The sequence below is a fragment of the Jaculus jaculus genome, chromosome 12, assembly GCF_020740685.1.
Source record: "Jaculus jaculus isolate mJacJac1 chromosome 12, mJacJac1.mat.Y.cur, whole genome shotgun sequence".
NCBI lineage: Eukaryota > Metazoa > Chordata > Mammalia > Rodentia > Dipodidae > Jaculus > Jaculus jaculus.
The window spans coordinates 6,529,364-6,551,324 of NC_059113.1; the positions used below are offsets into that span (position 1 = coordinate 6,529,364).

The 21,961-nt window shown below is 44.0% G+C and overlaps 1 pseudogene; it reads left to right on the forward strand.

The window, feature by feature from the left end:
* Positions 1 to 19,630, forward strand: part of LOC101608948 — an 84,983-nt pseudogene extending 65,353 nt beyond the window's left edge.
* Positions 19,631 to 21,961: the final 2,331 nt, after the last annotated feature.

The window sequence follows — 21,961 nt, forward strand, 5'->3', positions numbered from 1 at the left end:
CCATCACCCCCGCCCTGACGGCGATTAGCATGCTTCTCTTCTGAGGGATGATCATCTTGCAAGACGAGTGGGGCTGGAGGGATGGCTTAGCGGTTAAGGCGTTTGCCTGCAAAGCCAAAGGATCCAGGTTCGATTCCCCAGAGCCCATGTAAGCCAGATGCCCAAGGTGGCACATACATCTGGAGTTCATTTGCAGTGGCTGGAGGCCCTGGCATGCCCATTCTCTCTCTCTCCCAACCCCCTTTCTCTGTCAAAAAAAAAAAAAATTAGTTTTTTTTTTTAAAGATGAGTACATTCTACCAAACATCTCAGGGAAAAGGTATTCTTAGTGTATAAAAAGCAGACAGAAAATAGAGATGGGTGAAATAATGCCACATAGTTTATGAGGCATGCATTAATTCTATTAACCAAACCTGGTACACAGTACAAAACCAATAACAAAAGAAAATTACAGGTCTGGAAGGATGGCTTGGCAGTTAAGGTGCTAGCCTGCAAAGCCAAAGGACCCAGGTTTGATTCCCCAGGACCCACATAAGCCAGATGCACAAGGTGGTGCATGCACCTGGAGTTTGTTTGTAGTGGCTGAAGGTTCTGGTGTGTCTATTCTCTCTCTCTTTTTCTCTCAAATAAATGAATAAAATATTTTAAAAAAAGAAAATTACAGGAGCTGGGAGATGGCTCAGTGGTTAAAGGCATTACCTGCAAAGCCTACCAGCTTTGGCTCAATTCCTCAGCTTCCCATGGGTGGTGGTTTGATTCAGGTGTACCCTATAAACTTAGATGTTTTGAATGCTAGGTCCCCAGCCGATGGCAATTTTGGAATTACAACTTCCTGGAGGCAGTGTATTGTTGGGGGCGGGCTTATGGGTGTTATAGCCAGTTTCCTCTTGCCAGCGTTTGGCACATTCTCCTTTTGAGGTTGTCTATCTCATGTTAAGGAGGTGATGTCCACCCTCAGCTCATGCCATCGTTCTCCCTTGCCATCATGGAGCGTCCTCTCGAGTCTATAAGCCAAAATAAACCCGTTTTCTCCACAAGCTGCTCTTTGTCAGGTAGGAGGATTGTCATGAGTTCGAGGCCACCCTGAGACCACATAGTGAATTCCAGGTCAGCCTGGGCTAGAGTGAAACCCTACCTCAAAAAATTTACATATATATCAGGCCTTGTTTCCAAACTAAAACAAACAAACACACAAATACAATTATAGTGAAAATTAAACAAATCAGGAGATTGGGGGGACGTCTTGATGGTCAAAGGCACTTGCTTGCAAAACTGCCAACGCATGTTCTATTCCCCATCACCTATGAAAAGCCAGGCATAGTAGTGTATAAGTCTGGAGTTTGGTTCAGTGGCAAGAGACCCTGGCAACCCCCCCATGTACAAATAAATACATAAATAAAATTTAAAAAATAAGTAAGTTGCCGGGCGTGGTGGCGCATGCCTTCAATCCCAGCGCTCAGGAGGCAGAGGAAGGAGGATCTCCATGAGTTCGAGGCCACCCTGAGACTACATAGGGAATTCCAGGTCAGCTTGGGCTAGAGTGAAACCCTACCTTGAAAACAAACAAATAAACAAACAAACAAAGAAACCGAAACAAAATAAAAAAAAATAAGCAAGTTGTTATTTGAGTATGCCCTTCAAAATATTTCCCTTGAAATTATCTCTTGCTTTTGTGATACCGTATTTTTAACTGTAAGGAAGTACAGGAACTAACTAAGGTTTTGTGATTTAATTGGCTTTAATCCTGCCTATGAATTAAATGAAAACACATATTTTCTAACTTGGAGGAAGAAAGACGCGGCCCAGTAAGCAAACGCAGCGAAGAAGGAAAGCAGTCTGAAAAGGAGTGGCTTCTCAAGTAGAGGTTTTCTTCTTTTTTAGCCTTATTCTTTTACAGCTAGATGTTCACAGAGGCACAGGGTGGGGAATTTTGTATCGGTGGCAGTGAAACTTACTAATAGTCAATATGGATGGAGAGAAAAGAGAAGTTTCATTCTGAAGCACGGAAAATATGGGAATTATATAAAACCTTACCAGAAGCATTCCTGTCCCCGCGAGCAGCCAGGAGGAGTCTACTTCTCACACAGCCTGTGGTGTCTTGAGCTGGGATTGGACTGTCTGTAAAGCCAGTAAACATTTTCATTTGGTCTCTACCAGGTCATGAAAATGTGGAATTCCTCATGCCAATTCACCAACCGAAGGTCTACCTCCTAGTGGACTTTTAATCAGGACTGGTCACAGGGGAATCTGTACCCTAAAGGAAAAAGAAATGTTAAAAGCAAACAAACCAAAAAAAAAAAAAAAAAAAAAAAAAAAATTCCCACGTGAAGAACTGAGAAGGAAACAGGAACTGGGATGAATGAGGTTCTGTTGTTTGCTTTTTCTGCCACACACCTATCTGCAAATACTACTGACATATGTGGCCAGGAGAGGCAGCCAGGACCCGCTGGCGCACGCACTGAGAGCGCAGACCACGGCGTCTGGCCACAGGCCAGCTTCCACAGCATTCTTTAACCCATAACAGGCCGGACAGATGAAGGTTAGCAAGCAATTAACCTTGCAGCCCCTGCTTGCCTTGACACTTCATACGCAGTTGCCAATTTTTGCTTGTGTGTGCGCGTGCGTGTGTGTGCGTGTGCGCGCGTGTGTACATTCACATGTGTGGGGCCGGAGGACAATCTCAGTGTCATTCCTCGGAAATGCCGCCCGCTGTTTCATCTTTTCTCTTTTTGTTTGTTTTTTGAGGTAGGGTCTCACTCTAGCCCGGGCTGACCTGGAACTCACTATGTAGTCTCAGGGTGGTTTCGAACTCATGGCGATCCTCCTACCTACCATCCTCCTGGGTGATGGGATTGAAGGCATATGCCACCACGCCTGACACACCTTATTTTATTTATTTATTTTAATATACTGGCCTTGTGTTCACCATGTAGGCTAAATGACTGGTCAGTGAGCTCCAGGGATCTCCCTGTTTCTGCCGCCCCAGAGTTTGGATTACAAGTGACGCTGTACCTGGCTTCCCACCCCCACTAAATGTGGGTTCTGGAGACTGAGCTCAGGGCCTCATGCTTGCAAGGAAGCACTTTACCACCCTCCACGACCCCCCGCCCCCAAGCCATCTCTCCAATCCCTGCTTTGCACTTCCCCCTGCTTTTTATTTATTTATTATTGCATTTCTAGTGGTCTTTTGTTCTGTTTTGTTTTTTGAGGTAGGGTCTCAACTCTAGCCCAGACTGACCTGGAATTCACTATGTAAATCCCAGGGTGACCTCCAACTCATGGTGACCCCCCTACCTCTGTGTCCTGGATGCTGGGATTAAAAGGCGTGCCCCACCATGCCTGGCCTGAAAAGTTTTTTTTTTTTTTTTTCTAAATTATTTATTTATTTATTTGAGAGCAAAAGTTTTTAACAATATACATGTTCTCAACAGGAGGCTTTTGAGTGCAGGGGGTTAATAAAAGGGTTAAGTTGTGGTGGTCTACATCACATATTATTGATAAGTTGAGAAACCTTGCGCATATTATGAGCTCTGTAATCTCATAAATATATGAAGAGACGGTGGGGAAGTAGTTATTTAAAAAAAATAAGCTTTTAGGGCTAGGGAGATGGCTTAATGGTTAAAGGCACTTGTTTGCAAATCCTGCCAGACTGGTTTTTATTCCCCATGTCATAATCATGTTGCTGGAATGAACTTCCAAACCAGACACAGTTTATGGGAGGAAGGGATTTATTAAACTTACAGATCCTGGGGAAGTTCCATAATGGCGGAAGAAGCTTGTTCCCTTTACATAAGTACATGAGAGAAAAGTAGCCACCAAAAGCAAGAGGAAAACCAAAAACAAACAAAAAAACCCTGGCAGCCAAACATCAGGGAGCCCAGGCAGAACTGAGACTACTCTCTGCAGACCTCAGGCTGGAATTCCAGATCCTCCCCAAACACACCTTAGGGCTGGACCTGGGATCCCACCTCTTCCAGCCAGGCAGCTGGAAATCCAAGAAGCTTTAATAAAGCTAAATCTGGGCTGGAGAGGTGGCTTAGCAATGAAGGTGCGTGCCTGCAAAGCGTAAGAACTCATGTTCGACTCTCCAGATCCCACATAAGCCTGATGCATAAAGGTGAGGCAAACGCAAGGTTGCACATGCCCACTAGGTGGCGAAAGCATCTGGAGTTCAATTGCAGTGGCAGAGGCCCTGCAGTGCTAATTCTCTCTCTCTAAAATAAAAAATTAAAAGGTCTGGAGAGATGGCATAGCAGTTAAGGCACTTGCCTGTGAAGTCTAAGGACCCAGGTTTGATTCTCTGGGTCCCATGCAAGCCATGTGCACACTGTGATACATGTGCCTGGAGTTGGTTTGCAGTGACTACAAGCCCTGGCATGCCCATTCTCTCTCTCTCTCTCTCTCCCCCCCTCTCTCTGTCTCTAATAAATAAATAAAAATAAATCTTAAAAACAGAAAAGACAATACTCTGAGTAGAGCCAAAACATCGTCTTCATCATGTGACTTCACTTAAATAAGATACATCTACCCATGACTCTAGAAGATACTACAGCAAAACCTTTGGAATATTCTTTCTTTCTTAGAAAAATATTATTTATTTATTTATTTGAGAATGAGAGGGAGGGAGAGAGAAAGAAGCAGAGAGAAAGAATGGGTATGTAAGGGCCTCTAGCTGTTGCAAACGAACTCCAGATGCATGCACCACCTTGTGCATCTGCCTTACGTGGGTCCTGAGGAGTTGAACCTGGGTCCTTTGGCTTTGCAGGCAAATGCCTTGACCACTAAGCCATCTCTCCAGTCCTGAATATTTTCTTTTTCTTCCTTTCTTTCTTTCTTTCTTTCTTTCTTTCTTTCTTTCTTTCTTTCTTTCTTTCTTTCTTTCTTTTTTTTTTTGAGGTAGGGTCTTGTTCTCGCCCAGGTTGACTTGGAATCACCTGTAGTCTCAGACTGACCTTTAACTCACAGCGATGCTCCTACATCTGCCTCGAAAGTGCTAAGATTAAATGTGTGTACCATCATGCCTGGCTCTTTCCTTCTCTTAGTCCCTCTAAACTGAAAAAAAAAAAAAAAAAAAAAGAAAGAAATTGGAAGGCACTGGACTGCATTTTAATTAATCAATCAATCAATTATTATTATTTTTAGTGGCAGGGTCTTGCTCCAGTCCAGGTTGACCTGGAATTCACTATGTAGTCTCAGGGTGGCCTTGAAGTCACAGCGGTCTTCTTACCTCTGCTGGGATTAAAGGCATGTGCCACCATGCCTGGCTCCTCTGGGTTTTATTTCAAGAACAATCCTACTCTACCCCATGTCAGAGACACAACATCTACAGAACAGGAAAGAACTTACAACTTCAGGCTGCTGAAAACAGCAAGTATTCTCTAGACGTGAAGTATTTTATTTATTTATTTGAGAGAGAGAGAGAGAGAGAGAGAAAAGAGGCAGATAGAAAGAGAGAATGGGCACGTTAGGGCCTCCAGCCATCGCATGTGCCCCCTGTGCATCTGGTTTACGTGGGACTTGGGGAACTGAACTAGGGTCCTTAGGCTTTGCAGGCAAATGCCTTAACCAGTAAGCCACTTCCCCAGCCCTAAAGTTAGTTTAGTTTGTGTGTCCTTCCAGAGACATTTGATACATGTATAATCAACAATCCACCTTTTCATTAGCATACAACAGAGATTAGCACTCATAGTTTTCTGTATTGTAATTTTTCTTTTTTGTCTACTTTTTCTTTTTTCTTTTTTTGTTTTGTTTGTAGAGGTAAAGTTTCACTCTAGCCCAGGCTGATCTGGAATTCACTATGTAGTCTCAGGGTGGCCTCGAACTCATAGTGATCCTCCTACCTCTGCCTCCCGAGTGCTGGGATTAAAGATGTGCGCCACCACGCCTGGGTTTGTATTTTAATTTTTCCATTTCACGTATCTACTGTCTTCGCCATGAATTCTCAGGTGGATCCAACCTGTGGTTCATGGGCTGCAAGTGTCCCAGGATGGCTATGAATGAGGCCCGGCATATTTGTCAAGCAGGTTATTTATTTATTTTTATTCAATTCACACATGAGCCACCTTGTGCATCTGGCTTACATGGGTTCTGGGGAAATGAACCTGGATCCTTTTCCTTTATAAGTAAGTGCCTTAACCATTAAGCCATTTCTCCAACTCAGGTTTGTTTATTTTTCTTTCTTTCTTTTTTCAAATTTTTTATTACTTTTTTTTTTTTTTTACTATTTACTTTTAAAAAATTTAAATGTTAAAAAAAATAAAAAAATGTAAATGTTTTTAAAAAAGTTTTATGGGCAACTTCCTTTACAAGCTGCCGTGAACATAGGCCAACAGGTAAAGAGAAAAGGCTGCTCCATTCATGAAAGTAGAGGTGGTGGGAAAATCCCAGCTGGGCAGAGGTTCCCTAGTTGGTGTAGAATCTGAAAAACTTCAAAGAAGGTTTACCTTGGTCTGGGTCCTAAGTTCTGTATGTGATCACTATATACATATGTAACATTTGAAAATTTCAAAATACCAATGTCTGTCAGTTTAAGGGTACATTGTAGAGCTCAACTATTGAGTTACTGTGCAAGATTTTTTTTTTCATGCTGTCATTTGTCATGTTTGTAAGAATCCTTGGGATTAAAGTTTTGGTTACAAATTGTTAACAACAACAACAAAATTTTATGGGCAACTTCTATACTTATAGACAATAAACCATGATAATCTCTCCCCTCCCCCGCTTTCCTCTTCACAGCTCCACTCTCCATCATCTCTCCTCCTTCTCTCGGTTAGTCTCTCTTTTTAAAAAAAATACTTTATTTATATTTATTTATTTATTTGAGATCAGGAAAGAGGCAGAGAGAGAGAGAGAGAGAGAGAGAGAGAGAGAGAGAAGGGGAAAGAAAGAGAAAGAGAATGGGTGCACCAGGGCTTCCAGCCACTGTAAACGAACTCCAGATGCATGTGTCACCTTGTGCATCTGGTTTACGTGAGTACTGGGGAATTGAACCAAGGTCCGGTGGCCTTGCAGGCAAGCGCCTTAATTCTAAGCCATCTCTCGAGCCCACTCTCTTTTATTTTAATATCATCGTCTTTTTCTCCTATTATGAGGGTCTTTTGAAGGTATTGCTAAGCACTGCGAGGTCGTGGATATCAAGGCCAATTTCTGTCTGGACAGTTACATTGTAAGGAGTCGTACCCTTCCTTAGCTCTTACATTCTTTCCATCAGCTCTTCAGCAATAGACCATGAGCCGTAGAGCCGTGTGATAGAGAAGTTTCAGTGCTGGACATTCCTCTGTCCCTTCTTCTCAGCACTATGTTGCCTTTTGGGTCATCCCAGTGGTCATCGCCATCTGAAAAGAGAAGCTTCTCTAACCAGAAGTGAGATTGGCATTAATACATGAGTATGAACATTAAGTGTAGTGCTTTCGGGGCAGTTTGGTGAGAATAATATATGCAGACTAAAAAAAAATTAAAACTAAAAATTAAACTAAAAAAAAAAATTTATGTTAAGCTAATGGAGAACACTAGGTGGTGCTATAATCACGAAGGAATGAAATAGGTGCTGAATGTATTTTTTAGGGATCCCTCCCACATGCTAGGTAAGGGCTTTGCCACGGACTTACATCCCAACGTAAATAAGTTGCACATCTTAAGGGAAAAACCAACCACTATAGAATCATACTGGACTAAGACTGAAGCCAAAAGCTAAGCTTCTAGGGCTAGGGGAATGGTTCAGTCAGTAAAGTGGGCACCATGGGAGCAGGACCCAGTTTGGGTCCCCAGCACCCACAGAGGAGCTGGGTCTACACCCAGTGTGCCTGTATCCCAGCGCTTGAGGGGGAGACTCAAGAGCGCACCCTGGGGCTCACTGGCTAGTTGAATTGGTGAGCACTGGGTTCGATGAGAGACTGTTTCAAAAAACCAAAAAGAAAAACAATAAATAAAAGATTTAACTCAAGGGCTGGAGAGATGTTCAGCAGTTAAAGTGCCTGCCTGCGAAGGGGTTTTTTGTAGCTCCTTAGTGGATAGCAGGACTTCCAAGGCTATTTCCTGATGGCACAATGGCTCTTAGGCCATTACAGAAAAGAATAACTTAATTAATTATTATTATTATTATTTTTTTTCCGAGGTAAGGTCTTGCTGTAGCTCAAGCTGATCTGGAATCCACTATGTGGTCTCAGGGTGGCCTCAAATTCATGGCGTTCCTCCTACCTCTGCTCCCAAGTGCAGGGATTAAAGGCGTGTGTCACCATGCCCTGCAAAAGGACTTATTTTATGCTCCTGCTGCCCAGGTAGACAATATTAAGAACATAGGCTACAGCATCATGTGTGAGCTTGTTAAATATATGGGATCTCCATTAAACTGCTCTCCAGCCTGTGCAGAGACTACATTTTAATGAGGTTTCAAAGCATTTCTAAACAAAAGGAAGCTATTCTTTAAACTGTTGGCCTACTTGCATTCAGAAACCCTAAGGATTGGGCTACAGAGATGGCTTTGCAGTTAAGGCACTTGTCTTCAAAGCCAAAGGACCAAGGTTCGATTCCTCAGGACCCACGTAAGCCAGATGCACAAAGTGGCGCATACATCTAGAGTTTGTTTGCAGTGACTAGAGGCCCTGTTATGCCCATTCTCTCTCTGTATCTGCCTCTCTCTTTTTCTGCTTCCTTTCTCTCTCTCTCTTAAATAAATAAAGTTTTTTTGTTGTTAAAAAAAAGGACTTATGGGCTGGAGAGATGGCTTAGCGGTTAAGCACTTGCCTGTGAAGCCTAAGGACCCTGGTTCGAGGCTCGGTTCCCCAGGTCCCACGTTAGCCAGATGCACAAGGGGGCGCACGCGTCTGGAGTTCGTTTGCAGAGGCTGGAAGCCCTGGCGCGCCCATTCTCTCTCTCTCCCTCTATCTGTCTTTCTCTCTGTGTCTGTCACTCTCAAATAAATAAATAAATAAATAAATAATTTTTTAAAAAAAGGACTTATTTTAAAGAGCCACTGGATGTGGTTTATGTACAAAGGAGTAACTCCAGTAAGATGAGCAGGGAACCTGTTATGATTTTAAGCAGGTGTGCATTAAGAAGCACAGTGTGCTTGGCGTGAAAGGGCCGAAGTTGCTTAGGGAACCCAAGCTTCTCCAGGCAGGAAGCAGTTTAGGAGAGCTAATCAGCTATAGAGTGTGCGTTATTTCTTAATGAAAAGACGAGATATTCAGAATGAAAAGCTGAAAATCCAGAAGGTAAAAACAAAGTGTCATGGAACATGTTTCCAGGAAGGGGACTAGCCCCTCTTCAAGGAACTAGTGACATACGCCTGCCAGGGCTTCAGGGTCGCTGTGGGCTTACCTTGTTGCTTCTTAGGAGGTGCGAATGAATTAATGTAAATGCATCTAGAGTGTCTCATAATTTAGCAGCGCTCAATAAATGTTAGCTCTGATCAGTGCTCTTCTTATGTACGATTTTGTTTTAAAAATATATCTATTTGAGAGAGAGAGAGAGAGAGAGAGAGAGAGAGAGAGAAAGTATGGTGGTTTGATTCAGGTGTCCCCCATAAACTCAGGTGTTCTGAATGCTAGGTTCCCAGCTGATGGATATTTGGGAATTAACGCCTCCTGGAGGGAGTGTATTGTTGGGGACGGGCTTATGGGTATTAAAGCCAGTTTCCCCATGCCAGTGTTTGGCACACCCTCCTGTTGCTGTGGTCCACCTTATGTTGGCCAGGGGGTGATGTCCACTCTGCTCATGCCATCATTTTCCCTGCCATCATGGAGCTTCCCCTCGAGCCTTTAAGCCAAAATAAATCTCTTTTACCCAGAAGCTGCTCTTGGTTGGGTGATTTCCACCAGCAATGTGAATCTGACTGCAACAGTAAAGTGGTACCGAGGAGTGGGGTTGCTGCTAGACACCTGACTGTGTGGCTTTGGCCTTTTGGAGCTGATTTTCAAGAGGAATGTGGGAGGATTGAAACCTTGGCCTAAGAGACACCTTGCAGTACTGTAAGTACAGCTTGATGGACTATTCCGGTCTGAGCTGCAAGACCTGAAGGCAGTAAGAACTATGGACTGTGAGGTTTGGCTTATGAGGGTGAGAAAGAGCTTTGCTTGCACTGGGCTGGCAGTTTGTGTGAGAAGCTTGCTCTTATGCCCGTGTCCTGAGAAGTTGTTCAGGGTTGCTTTGCGTAGAAATGAACTGGTGTGTGCAGAGGGATATGGCACAGAAAGAAAAATCTTTGGGTGAACTGTTGCCCATTCAGCTGCAACTGAAAGATTAAAACCTTTGAGACTGGGCTAGCTGACCTGCGCTAGGGCAACAAGAAGAATGTCAACTCTTTAGAAGGGGCCTGAGTGCTCAAGGAGTGTCCTGTTCTTCAAAGTCTGCTTTATTCCCCCCTGGAATAACAAATTGGCACTCTACCTGGTATCGTGGAGTATAAAACATGCTGGAAAGAGGGTCATTGAGTTTGCAACACGGTCTTGTGTTTTGGAAATGGCCATGAGCAGTGTGAAGCAGGTTTGCTGGTTACCTGCATAGAGACCCCATGGGGCCATGAGGATGAACCGTGGCTTGCAGTGGAGACCCAGCGGAGATGCCAGGACCATGAGATGGCTGCCGAGGAGCTGCCGGCCCCGATGAAGTTCCCAGGACTGTGAGTAGCCTAGCTGGAGAGGCGGAATTGGAATGCCAGAGACTGGTTGCTGGTTAGAATTATCGGTTTGAAGATTTGTCACTGGTTAGAGTTGATGGACTTGAAGCTACAGAGTTTGATGTTTGCCCTGGTTGTTTTAAATCTTGAATTGGTTGAATGTTTCTTTGCTATGCCCAATGCCATCTTTTGCAGTGTGAATATTTATTCTGTGCCATTATGGGTTTTTTGAGGTTATTTTTTGGTATTACGGCTCAGTTAAAAGATCTTGAACTATGGGGATGTATGAACATCATTGAGATTGATAAAAACTATGGGGACTTTTAAAGTCAGACTGAATACATTACATTTTACATCATGTATGGATATCAGTTTATGGGGGCCAGGGGTGGAATGTGGTGGTTTGATTCAGGTGTCCCCCATAAACTTAGGTGTTGTGACTGCTAGGTTCCCAGCTGATGGATATTTAGGAATTAATGCCTCCTGGAGGGAGTGTATTGTTGGCGGCGGGCTTATGGGCTTTATAGCCAGTTTCCCCATGCCAGTGTTTGGGCACACTCTCCTGTTGCTGTGGTCCACCTTACGTTGGCCAGGGGGTGATGTCCACCCTCTGCTCATGCCATCATGTTCCCCTGCCATCATGGAGCTTCCCCTCGAGCCTATAAGCCAAAATAAATCTCTTTTTCCCAGAAGGTACTCTTGGTTGGGTGATTTCTACCAGCAATGTGAACCGGACTGCAACAGAGAGGGAGGGAGAAAATGGGTGCATTAGGATCTCTTGCCACTGCAAATGAACTCCAGATGTGTGTGTCACGTTGTCTGGCTTTACTTGGGTACTGGGGAATCGAACCTGGACCAGCAAGCTTTTCAAGCAAGTGCCTTTAACCACTGAACTATTTCCATAGTCCTACTTCTAGGATTTTCTTATATCTTAATAAAGACCCTTAATATCATTAGATTATCATTTTGTTACACCATTCCCTCTAGGAAATCAAATTGACATACGTTTCTGTTTGTATTGTGTTGTTAAAATGTCTAGCACATTTTAATGTTTGCAATTATTTAGAGTGAATGTATTAAATGAAAAGCTAGTTTAGATGTGAACATTCATGGGTGCTTCATATTCTGAACCTTCTGGTTTAGATGAGTTATTCATGTCCCCTACTGTCAGAGGGGGCAGAAGACATGGCTAATCAGACATCTCAGCAGTTCTACAGGTCTACACATGGTGACATCATCCTACAGTCGTGGTTCTTGGAGGCGGACGAGGGATGATGGAGAGTTTGAGGCCAGCCTGGACCACATAGCAGGACCCTGTGTGGATAAAAACCCCAAACAAACCAAAATCATCCAACCAACTAACCGACCAACCAACCAACTCTACAGTAAAACCTATGATAGTCCACATCAGGGATAAATAATTACTGAAATGACCTCACCTCCACGTAGACCAGGTTTCACTACCAGATGACTTCAGGTCCATTCATGTTTGAGGGCCAAGGGAGTTATGGGAAAACATTCAAATTTCAGGGTTGTTTGGACTTTGTTTGTCTTTTTTTTTTCCCCCCGAGGTACGTTCTCACTCTAGCCCAGGCTGACCTGGAATTCACTATGTAGTCTTAGGGTGGCCTCGAACTCACGGTGATCCTCCTACTTCTGCCTCCAAGTGCTGGGATTAAAGGCATGCGCCACCACGCCAGGCTGGACTTTGGATTTGCAAACAAGATACTGTGGACAAGCAAACTTTCCACCTGGAGGTCGCTGGTGTGTGAGAAGTCAGTAGTTTCAGTATCGAAGTTGTGAACTCGCCTGAAGAATAGATAATTATCTGTGAGTTTCTTTCTTCTAAAAAAGTTATTAATATTACTATTTTTTTTTGTTTTGTTTTTATGAGGTAGGGTCTTGCTGTAGCCCAGGCTGACCTGGAATTCACCATGGAGTCTCAGGGTGGCCTCAAACCCTTGGCGATCCTCCTACTTCTGCTTCCCGAGTGCTGGGATTAAAGGCGTGCGCCACCATGCCTGGCTTAAAATGTATCTTTATTGACTTATTTGGTAGAGAGAAGAATGGGCACGCCAGGGCCTCCTGCCACTGCCAACAGACTTCAGACATATGCATCACTTTGTGCATCTGTCTTTATGCTGGTACTGGGAAATCAAGGCCACAGGCTTTGCAAATAAGCACCCCTACCCTAACCACTGAGCCGTCTCTCCAGCTCGGAAGCTGCTTCTAAGTGCTCGCGTCTTCAGGTCAGGTAACACAGCATCCCTGCTTGCTCGGGGCGGGAGGGCTGGACAACATCACCTGCCACGGAGCAAAGTCCTTCTCACTGTCAGTCCTGGGGTTAGTCAGGACATGTTCTTTAGAGGAGTGGGAAATCTTGGTCAACACCTTAAACTTTTGCTACCACTGTACCCATCCTGAACTTAACAGGGGAGAGTGGCAGGGAGAAAATGGTGAGCGACTGTTTACGAGGTTCGCCACTACCGGAACGTGTAATTCACAGGCTAGGCAAGTACCCATCCGTTCTTCACTCTTTCTGAGTCCTCTGAATGAAATGAAATTTAAGGTATCCTTGATGGACTGAAAGATTTGCCTGAGCTCTATTGTTGTCTAACACTTTGGCCTAATAAAACAGGACACTGAACTGCTTGTTACATACTCCAAACAGTACCTCAAAGAGCACTTAAATATCTGATTATTGGATACATGTCATCCCGAAGTGTTTTCAGGTGACACTATTTGATAAGCCTGTAAAATAGGCTTATCAAAAACACTTCAGTTTTATATCCCTTAAGGCAGCCACCAGAGCTGGGAGTTTAGCCTTTCACGCCTTGAAGACCCTGCATCCATGAGCCTCAGTTTCTGACTCTGTTATTTCTGCTCACAGCTAATGTTTCCAAACGCACATCTGTTACCTCTTAAACCGGATAAGCACATAGAGGACCCCTCTCGAGCCAGATGACTTCAGGTCCATTCATGTTTGAGGGCCAAGGGAGTTATGGGAAAACATTCAAATTTCAGGGTTGTTGTTGACAAAAAAATCACAGTGTTCCAGGGAGTTTAAGTGTCAGGCCACCTAACAAGTTTTCTCTGGGGAGGGAGGGCTGAGTGGGGGCAGGGTCGCAGGATCGTCTCCAGCTACAAACAGGCAGGCTGCCACCAGGGAGCTCACGGCAGGAGCAAGCTCTCCCACAGGGCTTCAAAGGCTGGGCAGCGGGCTTTAGACAACTTGCAGGTGCCACTTCTCTGCTTAGTGACTTCAAGGTCTACACATGTCGCACACGTGTATCCTCAGGTTCGGTGGTTTTGGCATGATTCAACATCAAAGGTGATCTAGCAGTTGGTTCTCTGTATTCAGAATAGAAATATACTTTCTTGGACAAGTTTCTAGTGGGTCTGAATTTGTCAGCGGTTCTCAAGCATGCACTCAAGAGTTAAAGAACGCTCCGGGCGTGGTGGCGCACGCCTTTAATCCCAGCACTCATGAGGCAGAGGTAGGAAGATTGCTGGAGTTCAAGACCACCCTGAGAATACAGAGTGACTTCCAGGTCAGCCTGGGCTAGAGTAAGACTCTACCTCGAAAAAACATTAAAAAAATGTTTTAGTACTGGTCATGGTGGCGCACGCCTTTCATCCCAGCACTTGGGAGGCAGATCGTCATGAGTTCAAGGCCATCTTGAGACTACATTGTGAATTCTAGGTCAGCCTGGGCTAGAGAAAGATCCTACTTCAAAAAACAAAAACAAAAAACAAAAAAAAAATAACAACGAGGGTCTTGCTGTTGACCCGGCTGACCTGGAACTCACTCTGTGATCCGTGGGTGGCCTTGAACTCATAGTGATCCTCCTACCTCTGCCTCCTGAGTGCTGGGATTAAAGGTGTGCACCACCATACCTGGCAAAAATTACATTTTAAAAATATTTTTATTGGGCTGGAGAGATGACTTCGTGGTTAAGGCACTTGCCTGTGGAGCCTACGGACCCAGGTTTGATTCTCCAGGTCCCACGTAAGCCAGATGCATATGGTGGTGTCTGGAGTTTGTTTGCTTGCAGTGGCTAGTGGCCCTGGCGTGCTCATTCTCTCTGTCTCTAATAAACAAAATAAAAATAAAACTTAAAAATATTTTTAGTTATTTGCAAGCAGAGAGAGAGAGAGAGGAAAATGGGCATGTCAGGGCCTCTTGCAGCTATGAATGAACTCCAGATGCATGTGCCACTTTGTGCATCTGGCTCTACATGGGTACTGAGGAATTGAACCCAGGCTGTGAAGCTTTGCAAGCCAGTGCCTTACCTGCTGAACCTTAACGGGAGAGCCATCTCTTCAGTCCACTTTTTTTCATTTTCTCCAAGGCAGGGTCTCACTCTAACCCAGGCTGACCTGGGACTCACTCTGACATCCCAGGCTGGCCTTGAACTCATCGCTGTCCTCCTACCTCTGCCTTCCAAATGCTGGGATTAGAGGTGTGTGCCACCACGCCCAGTAGGAGACAATATTTTTTGAGCAAAACAAAATGACCCCCCTCAAAATTATGGGTTTCATTATGACATCTTCATCCATATGTGTCATTATGAAAAGGAGATAGTATAGTTAGACAGGAAGGCCCATGGGAGAAATAGGGATTTTTTTTTTTCGAGGCAGCGTCTCACTCTAGATCAGGCTGACCTGGAATTCACTCTGTAGACTCAGCAGAGCCTCGAACTCTCAGTAATCCTCCTACCTCTGCCTCCCAAGTGCTGGGATTAGAAAATGTGCCACCACTCCTGGCTAGATTTTTTTTTTTTTAATTACTTATTAGAGACAGAGAGAGGAGGAGGGAGAGGAATGAGATTCCAGATGCATGTACCACTTTGTGTATCTGGATGACATGGGACCTGGAGAACTGACCCTGGGTCGTTAGGTTTTGCAGGCAAGCACTTTAACTGCTAAGCCATCTCTCTAGGCCAAAATATGGATCTTAATTCCTGTTTGCCAAGTCAAGAAAAAACAAACGGTGGCTGCTTACATCACGGGTTCACCTGCTGTCTGCAGTAGCTGAGGCAGAGCTGGGATGACTCAGGTGCCCCAGCCCGCCCCGAGGCTGCACCTGGTTGTGCTGACCTCCGGATTCAGCCCCCCACCCCCCGGGTAAAAAGCCTGGCTGCTCAGGAGGCGTTTGGTGGTTTTTCCCTCTCTTCTGGCTCCTATTTTTTGCCAACTGGTATGGAGTTAGCCTTCCCACCCTGGCAGATTGGCTGCTGCTAGGGTAGGAAAGGAAGATGTTTTTGTTGTCTTATTATTATTATTTTGATTCCTTTCTTTCCTTTCTGTTTTTTTTTTTTTTTTTCCTACAGTTCACTATGTAATCTTAGGGTGGCCTCCAACTCCTGGCGATCCTCCTACTTCTGCCTCCTGAGTGAGTGCTGGTATTAAAGGTGTGCACCACCACATCTGGCTATTTTTATAATTAATTAATTATTTTATTAATAACTTCCATGGTAGTAAACAATATTCCATGATAATTCCTTCCCTCCCTCCACCTTCCCCTTTGAAACTCCACTTTCCATCATATCCCCTCCCCTTCTCAATCAGTCTCTTATTGTGATGTCATGATCCTATCCCTCCTGTTATGATGGTTTTGTGTAGGCAGTGTCAGGCACTGTGAGGAAAATGGATATCGAGGACATTTTGTGTCTGGAGGAGCACGTTGTAAGGAGTCCTAACCTTCCTTTGGCTCTTACATTCTTTCCACCCCCTTTTCTGCAATGGACCCTGAGCCTTGGAAGGTGTGATAGAGATATTGCAGTGTTGAGCACTCCTTATTTTTGGTTTTATAAGGTAGGGTCTCACTCTGGCCCAGACTGACTTGACATGGCATTAGTCTCAGGGTGGTCTTGAACTCATGGCAATCCTCCTACCTTTGTCTCTGGAGTACTGGGATTAAAGGAGTGCACCACCATACCTGGCTTTATTACTTTTTTTTTTTGTTTTTTGAAGTAGGGTCTCACTCTAGCTCAGGCTCTCCTGGAATTCACTATGGAGTCTCAGGGTGGCCTTGAACTCACGGCGATCTTCCTACCTCTGCCTCCCTGAGTGCTTAGATTAAAGGCATGTGCTACCATGCCTGGCTTTTATTACTATTTTAAATTTCTTTTAAATTTGAGACAGAGAATGGGCACACCAGGGCCTCTAACCACTGCAAACAAACTCTAGACACATGTGCTACTGGCTTACGTGGGACTTGGAGAATCGAACATGGATCCTTAGGCTTCACAGGCAAGCGCCCTAACTGCTAAGCCATCTTTCCAGTTCTGTTGTCTTACCGATAAAGTCTCTCTTTTATAATATTTTTGTTTTTGTTTTCGTTTCTGTTTTTTCGAGGTAGGGTCTCACTCTAGCTCAGGCAGACCTGGAATTCACTATGGAGTCTCGGGGTGGCCTCCAACTCATGGTGACCCTCCTACCTCTGCCTCCTGAGTGCTGGGATTCAAGGCGTGCACCACCACGCCGGGCAGAGACATGTTGTAGATAAACATGACCCAGGTATTAAACCTTTCTGTTAGCATTTGGGAAATAATAATAATAAAAAAACAACAACAGCAACAATAGCAACTATAAAACAAAAAACAAAACAAAACAAAACAAACAAACAAACAAACAAAAAAACCCCAAAACACCCCAGGAACAGCAGAATTCATCTATTTGAAGTTAGTGCAGAGCATTCCCTCTGCCCTTATAGCCATCCGCCTGGGAGGTGCAGGGGCAGAATGTCCTCAAGAGGGCACCATTGCAACTCCCGTAACCTGGGTGACTGCAATGTTGATTCTAACCTTTCAGTAAGATGTACCAACTCCCAGCCTTTGAGGGGCAGACTCTTCAGGGAAATGTCTCAGTATATGATAAAAATTTCCCTGTGGGACATCCAGGGAAGACAGTTCAGTGTCTTTGCAATATTTTCTTATTAAACACTTATGGAAACCTTTTGTTTTCTGAGTTCGACTGTCAATGTAATACTTATACGCCAGAAAGGAACTTGAACATGAGGCTAACTCAGTCAATGCTGGAGAACTCAGACTGGTAAAGTGTTTTATGCTTTCTAACATTCTTTATGTATTAACTCCCACAGTGTTTTATTCATTCATTTATTTATTTAGTTTTAGTTATTTGCACGTGTGTGTGTATGGGTGCTGCATTGTCTCTGTAAGTGAATGTCTGTCTGGCTTTATGTGGCGGCTGGGGAATTGAGTCCAATCTGACAGGTTTTTCAAGCAAGAGCCTTTAACTTAACTACTGAGCCCTGTCTCCAGCCTCTACTCACAGCTCTAACAGGTCAGCTGTTGAGTTATTATTTAGCTCCATTTTGTAGAAACATTAATTAGCTTATCAAAGACTATTCAGTATTTCTCTCTCTTCTCCTCCTCTTTTTTTTTTTTTTTTTTTCAAGGTAGGGTCTCACTCTGGCTCAGGCTGACCTAGAATTCACGATGTAGTCTCAGGGTAGCCTCGAACTCATGGCGATCCTCCTACCTTTGCCTCCTGAGTGCTGGTATTAAACGTGTGTGCCACCACACCTGGCTCTCTCTCTTCTTTTGTGGTAGGGTCTCACTCTAGCTCAGGCTGACCTGGAACTTACTCTATAGCTCCAGGCTGGCCTTGAACTCACGGTGATCCTCCTACTTCAACCTCCTGGCACTGGTACTGAAGCTGTGTGACTGTGCCTGGGCCCAGTTCTCTTTTTACACTGTATTTTGAGATAGTCTCACTCAGTTGTGTAGGCTGGTCTTGAAATTGTGATCTCCCTGCTTTAGCCCTCTGAATGGTTGAGATTATTTCTTGTCACGAACCTAGCAAGTGACAGTCTTATCTGCACTTTGTATTGATATAATCAGAAGATACTGGTGATGATTTACTTTTATTGTGAATAAATTACTGTAGTAGTTATCTCCTTATTTGTTAAGACAAAAGGCCTTCCCAGAGCAGCTTATGGGAAGAAGGGGTTTATTTTTATTTTTAGTTTTTTGAGGTAGGATTTCACTGGAAAGGGTTTATTTTAACTTTCTTTATTTTCTTCTTTCTTTCTTTCTTTCTTTCTTTCTTTCTTTCTTTCTTTCTTTCTTTCTTTTTTTTCCTTTCTTTCTTTCTTTTACAAGCAAACAAACAAAAAAGCAGCTTTTATTTTATTTTTTAATTTTTTGAGGTAGGGTCTCACTCTAGCTCAGGCTGACCTAGATTTCACTATGTAGTTTCAGGGTGGCCTTGAACTCATGGTGATCCTCCTCCCTCTGCCTTATGAGTGCCTGGATTAAAGGCGTGCGCCACCACGTCTAGCAAAAAAGCAGCTTTTTTGACCAATGATGAGATAGCAGTACCAATATATGGGCCTGCACATAAATATTTAGGGGCCCAACTTGATGAGCCCAATGTATCAATTTAGTTAAACAACAGTAGTAGCTTCCTACCTAGGATCTGTGAGCTTTCCAGCCATAGGCGTTTTTTGTTTTGTTTTGTTTTGTTTGTTTTTCAAGATAGGCTCCTGACCTGCTGTTATGCCCTAGGTGGATAGGTAACCCAATGAGGAAACGGCATAAGCATCTCCCTCAAAAGGAAGTTAAAATCAGCCAGGCGTACCCACGTCTTAATCCCAGCGCTTGGGAGGCAGATGTAGGAGGATGGCTGTGAGTTCAAGGCTACCCCGAGACTACAGAATTTTTTTTTAATTAACAACCTCCATACATATAGATAATATACCACCGTCATAATCTCTTCCCACCACCCATGGATGTTTTATCCTTGAACTATTCAGTCCTTCAGGAGTTTTCATTCTCCCTCTCCCATAGAGACGGCTGTGCAGGGAAGATTTCACTTTTCTCCTCATTCTGTTCTACAGGAAGAACCGGCAGCCACCGTGGTGATAAAAGGACTTTTGATGTGGAGGGCGTAGCTCAGAATGCGGGCTGTGTGGTGACCCGAAGGGACAGCTGTATCCAAGGGGACGTCCCTTCTCAGCCCTTCCTCATGTGGCTTTCATTTCATTAGATCTTCAAACTTTTTGGGAGAAGTTGAAAATGAATATATATTTATTTTCTTTAAAATATCTTTATTTATTAGAGATTTTTTGTTTGTTTGTTTTTTGAGGTAGGATCTCACTGTAGCCCAGGCTGACCTGGAATTCACTATGTAGTCTCAGGGTGGCCTCGAACTCATAGTGATCCTCTTACCTCTGCCTCCCAACTGCTGGGATTAAAGGTGTGTGCCATCATGCCCGGCTAAAGGACTTATTTATTTGATACAGAGAGACAGAGAGAGAGTGAGAATGCGTGCACCAGGATCTCTAGCCACTGCAAATGACCTTCAGATGCACATGCCACCATGTGTATCTGGCTTTCATGGGACATGGAGAATGGAACCTGGATCCTCAGGCTTCATAGGCATGTGCCTTAACCACTAAGCCATCTCTTGAGCCCAAAAATGTATATATTTTTTAAATGATACATCTTATCTATTGAAAAAGTTTTAAGCTAACATTTTTTACGTTTTACAAAAATACTGTGCTGGCTAAACAAATCCTGTGGGTAGGATTTGACCTATGGGCTATTGGTGTATAACCTACTGTCTTAATTTTTGGGCACGATCTCCTTAGCACCTGACCTGGACAGTTAATTACCTACTAGATACCTGTATTGACATGTAAATTCTTTTTTTAAAAATGTTATTTATTTATTTATTTAAGAGCGACAGACACAGAGAGAAAGACAGATAGAGGGAGAGAGAGAGAATGGGTGCGCCAGGGCTTCCAGCCACTGCAAACGAACTCCAGACGCATGCCCCCCTTGTGCATCTGGCTAATGTGGGTCCTGGGGAACCGAGCCTCGAACTGGGGTCCTTAGGCCTCACAGGCAAGTGCTTAACTGCTAAGCCATCTCTCCAGCCCGTAAATTCTTTTTGTTAATTTTTTTTCTTTTTATTTTTTTTCTTTTTTTTTTTAAATTGTATTTATTCATTTATTTTGAGGTAGGGTTTCACTCTAGCCCAGGCTGACCTGGAATTCACTATGTAATCTCAGAGTGGCCTTGAACTCAAGGCAATTCTCCTTACCTCTGTCTCTCAAATGCTGGGATTAAAGGCGTGCACCACCAGCCTGGTGGCGTCAACATTCTTATAAAGGTCAGTATACATAAAACTGAATTTACAGCTTTCCCTGTGAACCCACTCCTCTTTTGCTGTGGTTACGTTTAATCAATGACTCCACCATCCCCTGCATGGTTCCGGTTACAAACGAACAGTTGCTCGAATACCTCTCTACCTCATCACCTGCACCCAGTTTATCAGCTTTCCCTCCCAAACCTCTGCACAACACTCCACATCTGCACTGCTGACCCCTGCAGCTGGAGGTCTCGCTGCCTCTCAGGAGGGCTGACCATTTTTCTTGCCTTTCTTTATACTGCCTCCAGGTGATCTTTTAAACTGACATCTGATCTTGCAGCTTTCTGGCTTAAAATCTAATGACTTCTGATTAACGGTAGGATGGAGTCCAGAGTTTAACCTGATTTTTAGAACCTCCAGGATTTCATTCCACTTAATCATTCACTTGGCAAATATTTACTGGCACCTGGGCAGCTCTAATATATGGCAGTGGACAAAACGGGCCAATGTTTCTTGCTTCAGCACTGTTTTCATTGTTTTTGTGTGGCTTGAATGATGTCTTGGGCATGCATGCTGCTCGTGGAATGGTGCCACCCAGAGTTAGGGCGAGTCTTCCCACTTCAATTAACCTATTCATGATAATCCCTCATAGGCATGCCCAGGTAATGTACATAGTCCCTCACAGGTGATTCTGGGTCCCGTTAAGTTGACAATATGCACCAGCACAACTTGTAATATTCTTGTCTGTTTTTCTTTCCTTTCCTTTTATTTATTTATTTATTTTTAGATTTTTTTGGGGGGTTCATTATTTATTTATTTATTTATTTGAGAGCGACAGACAGAGCGAGAAAGGCGGGGGGGGGGGAGAGGGAGAGAGAGAGAGAGAGAATGGGCACACCAGGGCTTCCAGCCACTGCAAAGGAACTCTAGGTGCGTGCACCCCCTTGTGCACCTGGCTAATGTGTGTCCTGGGGAATCGAGCCTCGAACCGGGGTCCTTAGGCTTCACAGGCAAGTGCTTAACCACTAAGCCATCTCTCCCGCCCATCCTTTCCTTTTATTATTTATTTATTTATTTTTAGTTTTTCGAGGTAGGGTCTCGCTGTAGCCTAGGCTGACCTGGAATTCACTATATAGTCTCAAACTGGCCTTGAACTCACAGCAGCCCTCCTACCTCAGTCTCCTGAGTGCTGGTATTAAAGATGCCACCATGCCTGACTCTTTT